Source organism: Numida meleagris, chromosome 1 (genome assembly GCF_002078875.1).
Source record: "Numida meleagris isolate 19003 breed g44 Domestic line chromosome 1, NumMel1.0, whole genome shotgun sequence".
In the NCBI taxonomy this organism is placed as follows: domain Eukaryota; kingdom Metazoa; phylum Chordata; class Aves; order Galliformes; family Numididae; genus Numida; species Numida meleagris.
The window spans coordinates 106,858,459-106,871,575 of NC_034409.1; the positions used below are offsets into that span (position 1 = coordinate 106,858,459).

Consider the following 13,117-nt stretch of genomic DNA (forward strand, 5'->3'; position numbering starts at 1 on the left):
CCTAACCACTTCTTCCATTGCTGGCAATTACATCTTGTGCTTAAAGAGTTATTTCAGAAAATATGCGCATACTTTTCTCTTAAAGCATAAATACTCTTTCTGTTTAAAATGCATTCCAAACAAATGTGATATTTTACTAGTACTTTCTTTCCTTTTAAGGAACACCATAAAAATTTATCACACATCAAAATGTATTTCTGAGTAATTTTATTAGGAAAAACATACAGCACTTGTTTGGTTGTGTCATTTCATTCCAACCAAGGTTTCATCTGTAAGAAACTGAACTAGCAAACCAAGTTACTTTACATCCTGTGCAAGTTCTCTCACAATGCTGACTCTCCTGTTCCAGTGAGAAAGCTACAAACTGAATTCTGCTCCACCCAACATGTATAATGCAACTGCTATAATCAATACTTTCTTAGTGCCTTCCATCAGGGACACTCAAATAAGTGATCAAAAACTGATGCAATTCTCATTTCAGCAAATAAAAAATAGCAGCAGCCTTGGCTTCATCAAAGGTTGAATGTGATTTCTCAAGGTCAAACAGGAAATCACTGCCAAACTTGAGAATTTTGCCATTCAGTCCATACATTTCTTTATGAACCTGACTCTAACACTGCTGGTTTGAGAAGAATATGCCATGTTTTTCTACATAATGTGATGCTAAATGCCCAGTTATAGGCTGAGTTCCCTTTTGTGCTAAACTGTAGAAGCACAAGGAGCACTTTTATGTTTGTTTGTTTGTTTTCAGAAAATACTGTACAGTGTTAACCATTGATGTTTTATTGTCATTGATTTAGTAGCTGCCAGAGAGCTGCAGCAGGAGATAGATTGCTGTTATTTTAGCCCATAAAAGGTCTTATGCCTCTGTCAGCAAACACTTTTGTTCCTTAAAATAAATAAGTAATCTGAAAGAAAATACACATGCTGGAGAAATCTCATAGGAAAAAAAAAAAAAGAATAGTGTTGCATTGAATATTTCTTTCTAGATAAGAGAGTATACAAAGCTTTCTGTATTTTACAGGGATCTGGAGGGTAAGCTAGGACACTCTTCATGCCCCACAAGAATGCCTGTACTGGGCATAACTGGCCTGGCAGAGGGGACTGCAGGGGTGACCTGTGTGGCAGGAGGCCATGAACTGCCACATGAACTGGGCTGGTCACAGCCAGGTTGAGACAGCTCTGAAACAGATGAAAGTAACCCATACCCCAAAATTTTAACCAGCGAGGGGAGCACACGCATCTCTGCTCAGACACGTTGAAGAAATGGTGGCAGGTGCTGGTGGCAGGAGACACAGGAGGACACACCAAAGGAACCCTGTGTATAGAAATGTAGAAAAGCAGATTTGGAGAAGTGGAAGAGAGAATGCACATGGAAGACATTGCTGGGGACACAGCTGGAGATGCCCTGCTATAAGTAGGCACTGCTTACCAGAGGAAGTTTCCCTTTGAGTGATGCCAGCCCATTATAACTGGAGTAGGCACACCCTGGAGGGACTGTGGCTATGGGTGAGTCATGCTGGGGCAGGGATACCCCAAAGGGACATGGCTGTGAGTGACCCACCACAGGGTAGGGACACCTCTGAGGCATATATCATTCTAGAGCATCCCTGAAAGAATTGCAGCTCATAAAATCATAGAATTGCTCAGGTTGGAAAAGACCTTCAAGATCATCAAGTCCAACCACAACCTAACCATACTACCCTAACTCTAACAACCCACCACTAAATCATGTCCCTGAGCACCACATCCAAATGGATTTTAAACAGATTCGGGGATGGTGACTCAACCACCTCCCTGGGAAGCCTGTTCCAGTGCTTAACAACCCTTTCTGTAAAGAAGTTTTTCCTGATATCCAACCTAAACCTTCCCTGGCGCAACTTGAGGCCATTTCCCCTTGTCTTGTCACCAGTGAGAAGAGACCAGCCCCGCTCTCACTGCAATCACCTTTCACGTATTTGAAGAGAGCAATAAGGTCTGCCCTCAGCCTCCTCTTCCCTAGACTAAATAGCCTCAGTTCCTTCAGTCGCTCCTCATTGGGCATATTCTCCAAGACCTTCACCAGCCTTGTTGCCCTTCTTTGGACCTGCTCCAGCACCTCCATGTCCCATCTGTATTGAGGTGCCCAAAACTGAACACAGTACTCGAGGTGGGGCCTCACCAGTGTCAAGTACAGGTGCAGGATGACTTCCCTAGTCCTGCCCACCACACCATTCCTGATACAAGCCAGGATGCCATTGGCCTTCTTGGCCACCTGGGCACACTGCTGGCTCATATTCAGCCAACTGTCCATCAGCACACCAAGGTCCCTTTCCATCAGGCAGCTTTCCAGCCATTCCTCCCCAAGCCTGTAGGGTTGCCCAGGGTTGCTGTGACCAAAATGCAGGACCCGACACTTGGCCCTATTGAAACTCATACAGTTTACCTCGGCCCATCGATCCAGTCTATCCAGGTCCCTCTGTAGTGCCTTTCTACCCTCTGGCAGATCAACATTCCCCCTCAACTTGGTGTCATCTGCAAACTTACTGAGGGTGCACTCAATCCCCTCATCAAGGCCATTAATAAAGATGTTGAATAGGAGCAGCCTCATCACTGAGTCCTGGGGGACACCACTTTGTGACTGGCTGCCAACTGGATTTAACTCCATTGACCACAACTCTTTGGGCCTGGCCATCCAGCCAGTGTTTCACCCAGCAGAGCGTATGCCAATCCAAGCCATGGGCAGCCAGCTTCTCCATGAGGATGTAGAAGATCCCTCACCAAAGCAATGAGAAGCAAAGAGCAGGAGAGGAAAAGAACAAGAAATGAGAATTAGCAAGGGGGGGGAAACACTGCATGGTGATCTCACCTCCTGTACTGTCCGTTGCTTCCCAGCAGGTGTTGGTTGTAGGGACTCAGTGTAACGAAGGCAGAAGGAAAGTGGAGATAGGGAAGAGAGGAGAGGTGCTGAGCAGAAGCTGATCCTGGGGAGGAAAAGTGTTTGTTTTAGTGTCTTCCTGTCTTTTCTTAATGCCTGAATCATGTTAAGTAGTGATAAGTGAAATTCCTTGAGTAGAGTTGTTTTGCCTGTGACAATACTTCATGCCTTTACAGTATTCTGAACAACTTCCCAAACACAGTTGTGTAAGCAAGTCCACTTTCTGTTTCCTACATCCTAACTCAGGTTTTAAACTCACCCCTGCTATAGTAAAGGTCAGGTTCAGTCTATGATTCCAAACCGGCCACTGGTATTAGAATACCTGAGAAAAAAATTCACTCATTCAGATCATCATCAGGAAATGCTATTGTGTTGCAACTAGTTTTTCTGCAGTGCTTAAACTAACACATTCTTACATTCCTGTTCCTGTACTTTCAAAGGAAAACCCACTAGAACCAGGAATATCCACGCAGCATAAGCATGTGCAGAGTAGGAAAGTATTATTGGTGCCTTCATGAGGCATCAACTTTGAACAGTTAGCATTCAGCCAAAAGGTAAGGACTTGGCCAGCATACTTTAATTATCTAATTTGTAAGGCTATGTTTCATATATGTTTTAGATGGATTTAATTAGTGTTAATTAATGTATCTTTATGTATTATGAGAGACAGCAGATACCCACGGAGATTTTTATATTGAGCCATATGGCAGCCTGCAATACACTAGCCAAAAAAAGTATAATGAGGCATACAAAAAAGTCTGCTACACAACACTACTCAGTAATTTTGAAAAATGAATGTCAGAGTTTGCACAATACAAACAATTCCATGCGGTTCTTGCCTTACCCAATCTGTCAATGGGAGCTGGACCAAGCTTCATTTATAGAAGACTATAGAAGACTATAGAAGAAACAGACTCTGTATTAATAAGGTTGATCCGAAGGGAGTCACTTCTCACCTCTTGTGTTGCTTCTTTTGCAGGAAAGCTCTTCAGTTGCTACAGGTTGCTGGGGAATACATGAGTTTGTAGCGCATGGAATGAATATTCCCTGGGCTTTCCTTGACTGAACATGTGTAAGACAATTGTCTGAGATGGTAGGGCTTTGAGATCTTGCTTGGTCCTCCCCAACCCTGCCTTACTAAAACAGTGACAAATGAAGCTTGATGTGAATGAGGTGACTAATCTCCACCTACATCCATGATTTCTCTCCTGCAGGACAAGGAGGAGTCCAAGGCATGAAGACGTGGATAAAATAAAATAGTCTGGGGAACAGCAGACGTATTTCTACATAGCATGAGGAAAAACAAATGAATTAAAATTGGAAGGGGAGCAGTAAAATCTTTTTGTCTCTCACAGTAAACAGCCACTTACTGATCCCAGGCACAGTCGACTCTGGACAGGAATCTTCCCTCATGTTGGAAAAAAATGGCCTGTTATTTTTTATGAGCATCTTCTTTTGTTACATTGCTGTCACCCATGCAGGCAGGATTCAGGAATTTTCAGTGACCCAATTTGCCACGAATGAGAAAAGGTGGATGAAAAACAAGCAAACGGTTCCACAAGAAGATTTCCACAATTTGCCACGAATGAGAAAAGGTGGATGAAAAACAAGCAAACGGTTCCACAAGAAGATTTCTTATTTCTTTCTCCCAGCATTTCTTTCTAAGCAGCATAGTTTCCAAACAGAATGGATGTCTTTCACATAGCTATAGTTTTATTTTCAAATTATTTTAAGGCCAAGTTCAGAGATGAGACAGGGAAAATAACTATTGAAACACCATAGGAAAAACTGGAAAGCTTGAGCACTGTAAGGACAAAATGTTCCAATTAACTGTCATTACTCGTCTAGAATTACAAACTTCAAGAGAGTGCTGGAGAGAAGAATAGCAGAAGGGTTATTTTCCTTACATTTTGGCTACAATTACTGATCATGGAAAATAGCAAGACCAAAAAAACCTCAAGATACTCATAAACAAATGCAATGTCATTGTCAGCTGCCCTAAGTACTGAACACCTCAAACTCCAGCCTCCGCCCCGAGCTCAAAATTAAGGACTCAACCTTGGTATTTTGGCATCCTGGGGAGTGCAAGCACCATCAGAGGAAAGGCTGTTCCTTATAGACACCGTTATCCTGGGCCTGAAGAGATGAATGTGCCTTACCTGACTGCCATGACTAATAAATACTGTCAAGAAAGCTTTGCAGAGCTGAACTGTTTGTTCCTGTGCTGGTGCCTGTTTTTATCTATATCATACTGACATCTGGTGGGAATGGGCAAGAATTGACCTGCATTAGAGGGCTTGGACTCCCCTCTATAACGTAATGGAAGACAAGAATGAATCCTGAAATGTTACACGAGCAGAAAGTGAAAATTATTCTCAGTTAGATGCCTCTTTAGAAGCTAAAAGACTGTATGTAGCTTTTTTTAGCAAAATCCATGCAAGTTGCTTTATTGGTCTTCTAGTTGTATGTTTTTTGTGATAAAAAGAGGCATAGCTAAAAATTGAATGCACAAGTGACACAGGACGTGTGGTTATTATGTATAAATTTTCATTATACTTACTAATTCTTTTTATAAGGAATCAATGCTAAAACACAAATGGTTTTCCACACAGAAGTAGATGGTCTCTTCTTCTCAGAATCTATAGCTAGAATTAAGAGAAGACACTCCTGCCTTGTTGATTTGTTCACATGTGTAAAGACAAATTGCTGCATAGATAAACAGTGATCTTCTTTCACATAGTATGCAAAAATACAACCACAAAAATTCCCAGTACTTTTAAGTGTTCTCTTCTGAAAGAAAAGGCATTCAAGTCACAAGGGCAAGATTATACAGTGAGTGTCTGAGCTCTTTATCAGCTACACTGGTTATCTCATTTGCCTGTCTCGGGAAAATAATTAGTGGTCAGAAAGTCCAGAACTTAAAGAAGTAAGCATTCCCAGGGAGAACTCTTAAGATTTAATCTTATGCAGGAATATCACTAAAGCCAAGACGAGAGATACAGTCATCTCAGTACAAAACACAACAGTAACTATTCTGATTTGAAAGTTCGTGTAAGGGATTTGACAGTAGGATGTCCAGTTCCAGTATCATGGACACCTCACCAGGTTGAATGAATTGCCAACAGCAGACCACATCAGGTCTTCCACTGATCATAGCAGTTACATTTCCAGTTTTGCTAGACCTTTCAGGACTCGCTAGTCTCAAAAAGGAAAATGAAAGCTCTTCCCTCTTCAAAACAAAGAGTACATGAGTTGTTCTACACAGTTGCTAGTAGGTCTGATACCATTGATGGTCTGGCAGTTTTATGAGCGAGACAATATAAACGGTCCTTCTTCTTGCCTCCTGCTACAACTGCATTTTCATGAGGTTCTGTATCAACACAATGATACCCCACTGGGCTTAAATATTTTTTCACATAACACAACATATAACAAAAAGCTAACCAGAAAATATTCCAGATAGTAAAGAACTGAAATTTTGCCTCATACACATAACATTATCTTCATCAAAGTGTTGCTGTAAGTAGTTTCATGATTTGAATGAAAGATTGATGTGGGTAGCTTGATACATCAGCATGCATGGAACCTATATTTCCTACACCATTTTTCACTGAGATTGCTTCATAACACAAAGTCCTTTATAACCTTCATCATTTGTCATTTCACTGACTACACCAGCTATCTTTCACTTTGTTCTCAGATCTGATTCACTCAGTAATACAAATATCTGTAAACTATGCATCACACATGACTGGTAACCTCTTGAAAATTTCATCAGCTTCCTTGGCACAAGTATGGAGAAACTGTCAGACAGAGAGACTCTCTCTCATAGATCATAGAGTTATCCCTGCAAAAGTTCAAATTCAGTCCTCAGCAGCTGCCAGCTTCTCTAGCTATACAATTTATGACCATCTCTCAATGCAGCCCCTCCTCACTTTAAATACTTCGTGATCTACGCAAGCGGTTAAGGATTTATTAATTTCTTCTCGTGGTCAAGAACAATGCGGCATATTTTGCAAAATGAAGTTTCTCACTTTCCCAAGCTATTCTCTAAAAACAGTTGATAAAATTGTTCAAAGTTGAAGCTAAAGATAACACTAACTCTCACTTAATTTATTCTCTAACGATAAAGGCTCTACAAGGTAACATTATGCCCTAACATTATGGGCTGTCCTCAACTAGATCTCTAAACATTACCCCTCCAACCTTAAGAAAGACCCAAAGACATCTGGCCTCTTACAGCAGAGAATTTATAAAGCCAAGCAAACACATGATTTGGGCTGTCACAAAAAGCCATCGCCCAAATGAGTACCTCCTGGATCAGTAGTTCCTCTGGTCAGGTGGCTGCACTGCCCCAGGTGCTTAGAGGTTACTCAAGGGCTTGTCTCTTGTAGCTTCATTTTTAAACCAGCTGAAGCAAATCAAAGTCCACCAGCCTATATTCTTTCTCCGATGCAATTACTGCTGTACAATTCTTACTTAGGTAACCCACTTAGATTTTCCTCCTAGTAAGATTTTTTACTTACATGAGACCAAATTTACTTACTATCTAACCAAATATTTTCAATATACTAAACATGCTTTCGCTTCAATCTAACCCTTGCAGCCCAACCCAAATGAAAAGGAAGTTTTTTATTCATTTGACTATTTTATACACAAACAGAAACAAACACTACCAAACTTTTCCCACGGTGTTATGCCTACAAAGCATCCTATAGAGGTTTTAGATACCCAGAAATCCTTTCTGCTAAGAAAGAGTAAGGTTTAGGCCAGCACATGTGTATTGGGTATACATAGCAAGGTTTTGGTAGTTAGAGATGTGGGGTCCAAGGGTGGTCTCTGTGAAAAGAGACACAGGGCTACCCCGTATTGGACACAGCCAGTTCCTGGCAGCTTCAAAACAGAACCAGTGTAACACTGCTGAGCCCCTCAGCAACACTGATGGCACCTCTCCGATAATGTACTTAAAAAAGGGTAAAGAACAGGGAAGGAGACAGGTGACAATAATGTGAGAGAAGCAGCCCTGCAGGCACCAGGGTCAGCACAGGAGGAGAGCAAGAGTTGCTCCAGGCGTGGAGCAGCAGCAGCTCCCTGCAGCCCAGGAGAGGTCCATGGAGGAGCAAGCTGCCCCCTGCAGCCCATGGGCACTGTGCAGAGCAGATCTCCTCGTGCAGCTATGGAGGAGCCCACAGTGCAGCAGTGGATGAGGCATGAAGGATGCACAGCCCCTGGAGAGACCCTGCTGGAGTACCTTGGGCCAGAGCTGCTGCCCGTGGAGAGCAGCCCATGGTGGGGCAGGAGGGCTGGGGGAGCTGCCACCTGTGGGGAGCCGGGGGGAGCAGTGCCTGAAAGGTGGGCCCTGTGGTACAGAGCTGTGTTGGAGCGCTGCTTGGAGAGGTGCAGCCAGTGGGAAGCCCAAGTGGGATCAGTGCGGGGATGATGGCATCCCGTGGGAGGGAAGCCATGCTGGAGCAGGGGAATAGTGTGAGGAGGAAGGTGACGAAATGTTATGAACCAGCATCAGCCCCCATTCCTATCCCCTCTGCATTGCTCAGGGCAGGGAGGAGGTAGAAGAGTCAGGACACTAGGACTTACAGTTAGCCTGAGAAGAAAGAGCTAGGAAGAGTGGGGGAGAGTTGTGTTTTTAGGTCATTGTGGTGGCTTTTTTCCCCACTGTCCTACTCTACTTTTCATTGGCAATAAATTTAATCAATCTTCCCCAAGTCAAGTCTGTTTTGCCTCTAATGGTAATTGGTGAGGAATCTTCCTGTCCTCAGCTCAACCCACAAGCTTTTTCATCTTATTTTCTCCCCCTGTCTTACTGAGGAGGGAGAGTGAGAGAATGATGTGGTGGGCACCAGGCAGCCAGCCAAGGTTAACCCACCACAACATGCAAAATGAATTATTGTTTATAAAGTCATTTTGATGTGTTGCTGCAGAAATCCTTGGAATGTAAAAAGATTAGAGACTGATACATGCTCTGTCCTCTCTAACTGGGCTAACAAGGGGTCAGTAACTTTCAGACAAGGGATCTCAAATATTTCTATACGGTGCTAGTCTTGAGACATTGCTGAGACTAGTTTTAAATGACTTCATTCTGCTCTATCCCATGAAGTCTTGCAACTGAACGGCTTCCCTGTTAACTGTCCTACACTTTCCTCTCCATTTCATGCTATACCTAATTATACAATGAATCTTTTCTTAGCCTGATATTTATGTTTAAAAACATGCTAGAAGTGTTTTTAGACAAGACAGTTAACATAACACAAAGTAATGCTTCTCTGTTAAGAGAAGAAATGCATCATAAAGTTTCAGTTCCCATGCCTTTAGACATGAAGATAAAAGTCCATGAGAGAAAAAATGAGGCTGAATAAAGACACTGTACACAGTTCCCAGCTCAACACAATCTGAGGATGAAACTCTAGCTGTTGTGCTCTTTGAAATTCTGCCCTGTGGCCCAAGTAAGAAACAGACATCAATCTTGTCACAGGAAGATTCAGATTAGTTGAAATTATGGTCCAACCTCCTCCTCCTCAGAGCGCGGCCAGATTCACAGACTGGGTGGTTCTGGAACTCATTCAGGAGAGTTTTAAAAATCTCCAGAGGTAGAGATACCACAACCTTCTCTGGGTACCTTGTTCCAGTACCCAACCACTCTCAATCATGGGATAGTCCTTCCCAATTCCAGTATTTCTTTCATGGCCAAGGAATCGTGAGATTAGTGATGAGTCAGCATGTATGTTATTAATCAAAAAAACTACACCATGCTCCAAGTATGACATTCGTAGTCCAAACTACCCAGTATGACCAGTGACCATCTTCAGAAGAACTTCTATTCTTAGTCTCTTCACCGTAGTCTGGTACAACTTGGGAAATCCCAAGAAAACATATCAGCATATACTTCTCTCCAGCCTTCTTCCGGAGTCCCTCAATAGTCAATGGGTGGCAATTCGTTCAAATTCTCCCTGGCTCCAGGATCATTCATCCAATCTAACAGTTCCAAGATAGCTTTAGTGAAGCTAAACACATTAAGAAAAAAGTTTTGTCTATGAAGGCTGCCAATCATTTCTAATGCCTTCATTCCCTTTCCCAGTTGCCTGTACTTCCTAAAAGTACCCTAAGTTGCAACCTGTAGACAACATAAATGTTTTAACAAACACAGAAACTTGGAACACTTTGTCTTCCCAAATATTCAGTGCATATATGACCAGAATATTAAAAAGTAAGCAGAGAGGCAGCAGTGACACTTGGCCTAAGGCTGGCACAGCCAAGTGATGTTGAAGAATGCCTCTTTGAATTCAGAAGCACTCTTATGCTCTTTTCTGTTTACATATCCCTGTTTTGAAGTTCATAAACATTTCAATGAATTGCTTTGTGGTTCTTGTGAATGCTTTAAAAATATCTATTCTCTCCAAAATGCCTGCACATAATCAAGTTTTTCAATGCCGTAGCACAAATATTTACTATTCAGCATTGTACTGTCTAAAAAAATCTGTTCAGCAACAACTATGTAGCCATGCAAACACACATGTATCACAGAGGGCAAATAGTCAAACTGAACAGTTTGCAAATTTAAACTGAAAATTGTTCACCTATATGATCCACTGAATAGATTTGCAGAATCCAGGTATAGTTTATAAACAGTTCCTGAACAACAAAAACTGTATTCCACCTGAATAATTTCTCAGTCCCTCAAAATTTCTGAGTTTTAATAATACCAAATAATCAGTATTTTCCTTTTTTGCACTGTTACTCCTCATTAGCTTTGTTTAAAGGCATAACATTACCAGATATTTAGGAGCAACTTGTTTTTTTTTTCTGTTGTGTTGATGATAATAAAAAATGTGAGTCTGCTTCATTTCCCACATGCAGATGTGATGGTTTGGTACTGCAAATCATCACAACATTGCCTTGGAGAAAATACCTCAGCACACTAATTGCCTCACATGGACCTTGTGGAGATTTAGTTAGTTAGTTAGGTTTTAATTATTAAAGAGATGGAAGTGTTTTGCAGTCTTCACACAATAATCTTACTTAGACAAAAACTGAAAAGTTTTTATTCAAGGTTAAGTTTTTTTCCAAAATTACTAGGCTTCAGATACTCTCAAGAAAACTGACTGTTAGTACAGCTCTCTGACTGAAAATATTACTTGAAGAATTAATTCTACATATTAAACTTCTGCTCTGAAATTTTAGGTATATCCCCATGTATTTTTAGCCTGTATACAAACTTCACCTTTTGATGTTGTGGAAGGGCAGAAATAGCACAAGGCAACATGAAGGTTTACACAAGGCTCATGTTCCAGCAGGAAAAGCTAATACAATGGCCTTTTGTTGGCATTTCTTCTGATTCCTGCCAAAGGAGTGTCCACTGAGATAATGCTGGCACGTGGGACGCAAAGCAAAGCAGGTAACTAGAGCGTCACCAAAACCACTTGGACCCACGCCGGGTGTTGAGCGGGTGCTTGCCAGGCTCAGAGCTCAGAATGTGTGTGACCTGGCGTGTTTTCCCCAACGTCCCTTGGCCCAACTATTCCTACACTATGAGGAAGTGAGCCCTTCATCTCTGTTGCCTGCAACAGGTTGCTTTTACACAAAGCACTTGTGGTTTGACTTGTTTGTTATGAATTCACTGCCTTTCATTCTCATAAAGAAACCCCTCGTTCTTTGAAGTGGGAAAGAGTTTTAAAAAAAAAAAAGGGCTTGTTTCATTATCTTCAGCTCTTTGATTCTAAACTCTTTACTAAGTTACGTAAGCACTCTGCTTAAGGTTCTCATTGTGCAGAACCATGCCTTTGTCTTGCAGTTATGGTCAACCTTCATCAAATTGTTCTGATCTCTCAGATAATTTGTTATCTGTTGTTTCAAATGACAGAAAAGTGCCCCAGTCTGTCCTTGTTTAGATCACTACCTGTTAGTAGAACTAAAAAAAGGGAGGATGTAAGTTACACACGGTTATGTCGCCTTTATGCTGGTGGGAACACAAAAGCCCTAAAAATAACAAATGTCCCGAAGATAATGGAAGACCAGTCTGATTCTCTCTTGTTACTTTTATGTAGCCCCCTCCAAAGCACTCTGAGGATTACATTGTACAGTAGCATAACAAATTACCATGCATCAGCTGAGCTGTGGTCATTATCAGTATTACTGTGCTCAAACCATATAAAATCTCAAGGAAAGCATTTAACACAGATGCACATTCTTTAGAGTTTGCTACAATTGCAGAGCATAGCTGTTTCATCACAATGAAGCTTGCCTGAGAAATTTTCAATAGACATTTTCAGACAGAACAGGCTGAACCACAGCAAAGACATAATTTTGAGTACCATGAACAGGCCCAGTCTGCTGCAACACAAAGCTGGTTGTTTGTTGTGTTTTGTTGGTGCTTTTTTTAATCAGCACCAGTAATTTACACTGACAGCTCTCTGAGAGCATCCCAACAGCACGTACACTGACAGTGTGCACTTCAGCAATAGACAGTGCAAAAAGTAGCATTGTATTCAACGCTTGTTTTTTTCCTTAGTCTTCAGAGTCAAAGCTTTGTCTAATTCCACTCTGTTTACCACAGATCTGTGGAAGGAGAAGTATAGCTAGCTATGGGAGAGCAGATTATTCAATAAAACTAACATAGATCTGCAAGATTTACCCAAGTGTGATGCAAGTGCTGGCTGACGCGATAGCAAGGCCCCTGCCTACCATTTGTGCAAAATCATGACAATCAAGGAAGATGACCTCACTACTAGGAAAAGGCTATCTTAAGCCCAGCCTTAAAAAGACATGAGCAGCAGGGCCCAAGGGCCTACAGGCCCATTAGCTTCACCTCAGCTCAGGAACAGTCACAGAGAATTGCCTCCCAGAATCCATTCCCAAGCACACATTGGACAAGAAGGTAAAAAGGGACACTCTGCAAGGAATTTCACAGGCACACTACGCCTGAGCAACCCCATTGCCCTCTACAACAAGATGACTAGCTGGCAAAAGAGTAGGGGCTCTGGCATATCTTTACTTTAGTCAGACTTTTGACACAGTCTCCCACAGCATTCCCATTTGGAAGCTGAGGTTCAGGTTGGATACACATATATAAGAGCATGGCAAACTACTGAAATATGCTGCCCAGAGAGATCATGGCTTCTCCATTCTCTGAATTTTACAGAATAGCTTGTCTGGAGATAACCCCAGCTGACCTGAGCTAGTGTCACG

The 13,117-nt window shown here is 41.9% G+C and overlaps 1 long non-coding RNA gene across 1 annotated transcript; it reads right to left on the bottom strand.

The window, feature by feature from the left end:
- LOC110392655 lies at positions 1,006-7,276 on the bottom strand. The gene is made up of 4 exons (XR_002434536.1): positions 7,230-7,276; positions 3,177-3,239; positions 2,849-2,963; positions 1,006-1,318 (listed from the first exon to the last, which is right to left on the bottom strand). It is a non-coding gene; the product is annotated as an uncharacterized LOC110392655 (long non-coding RNA).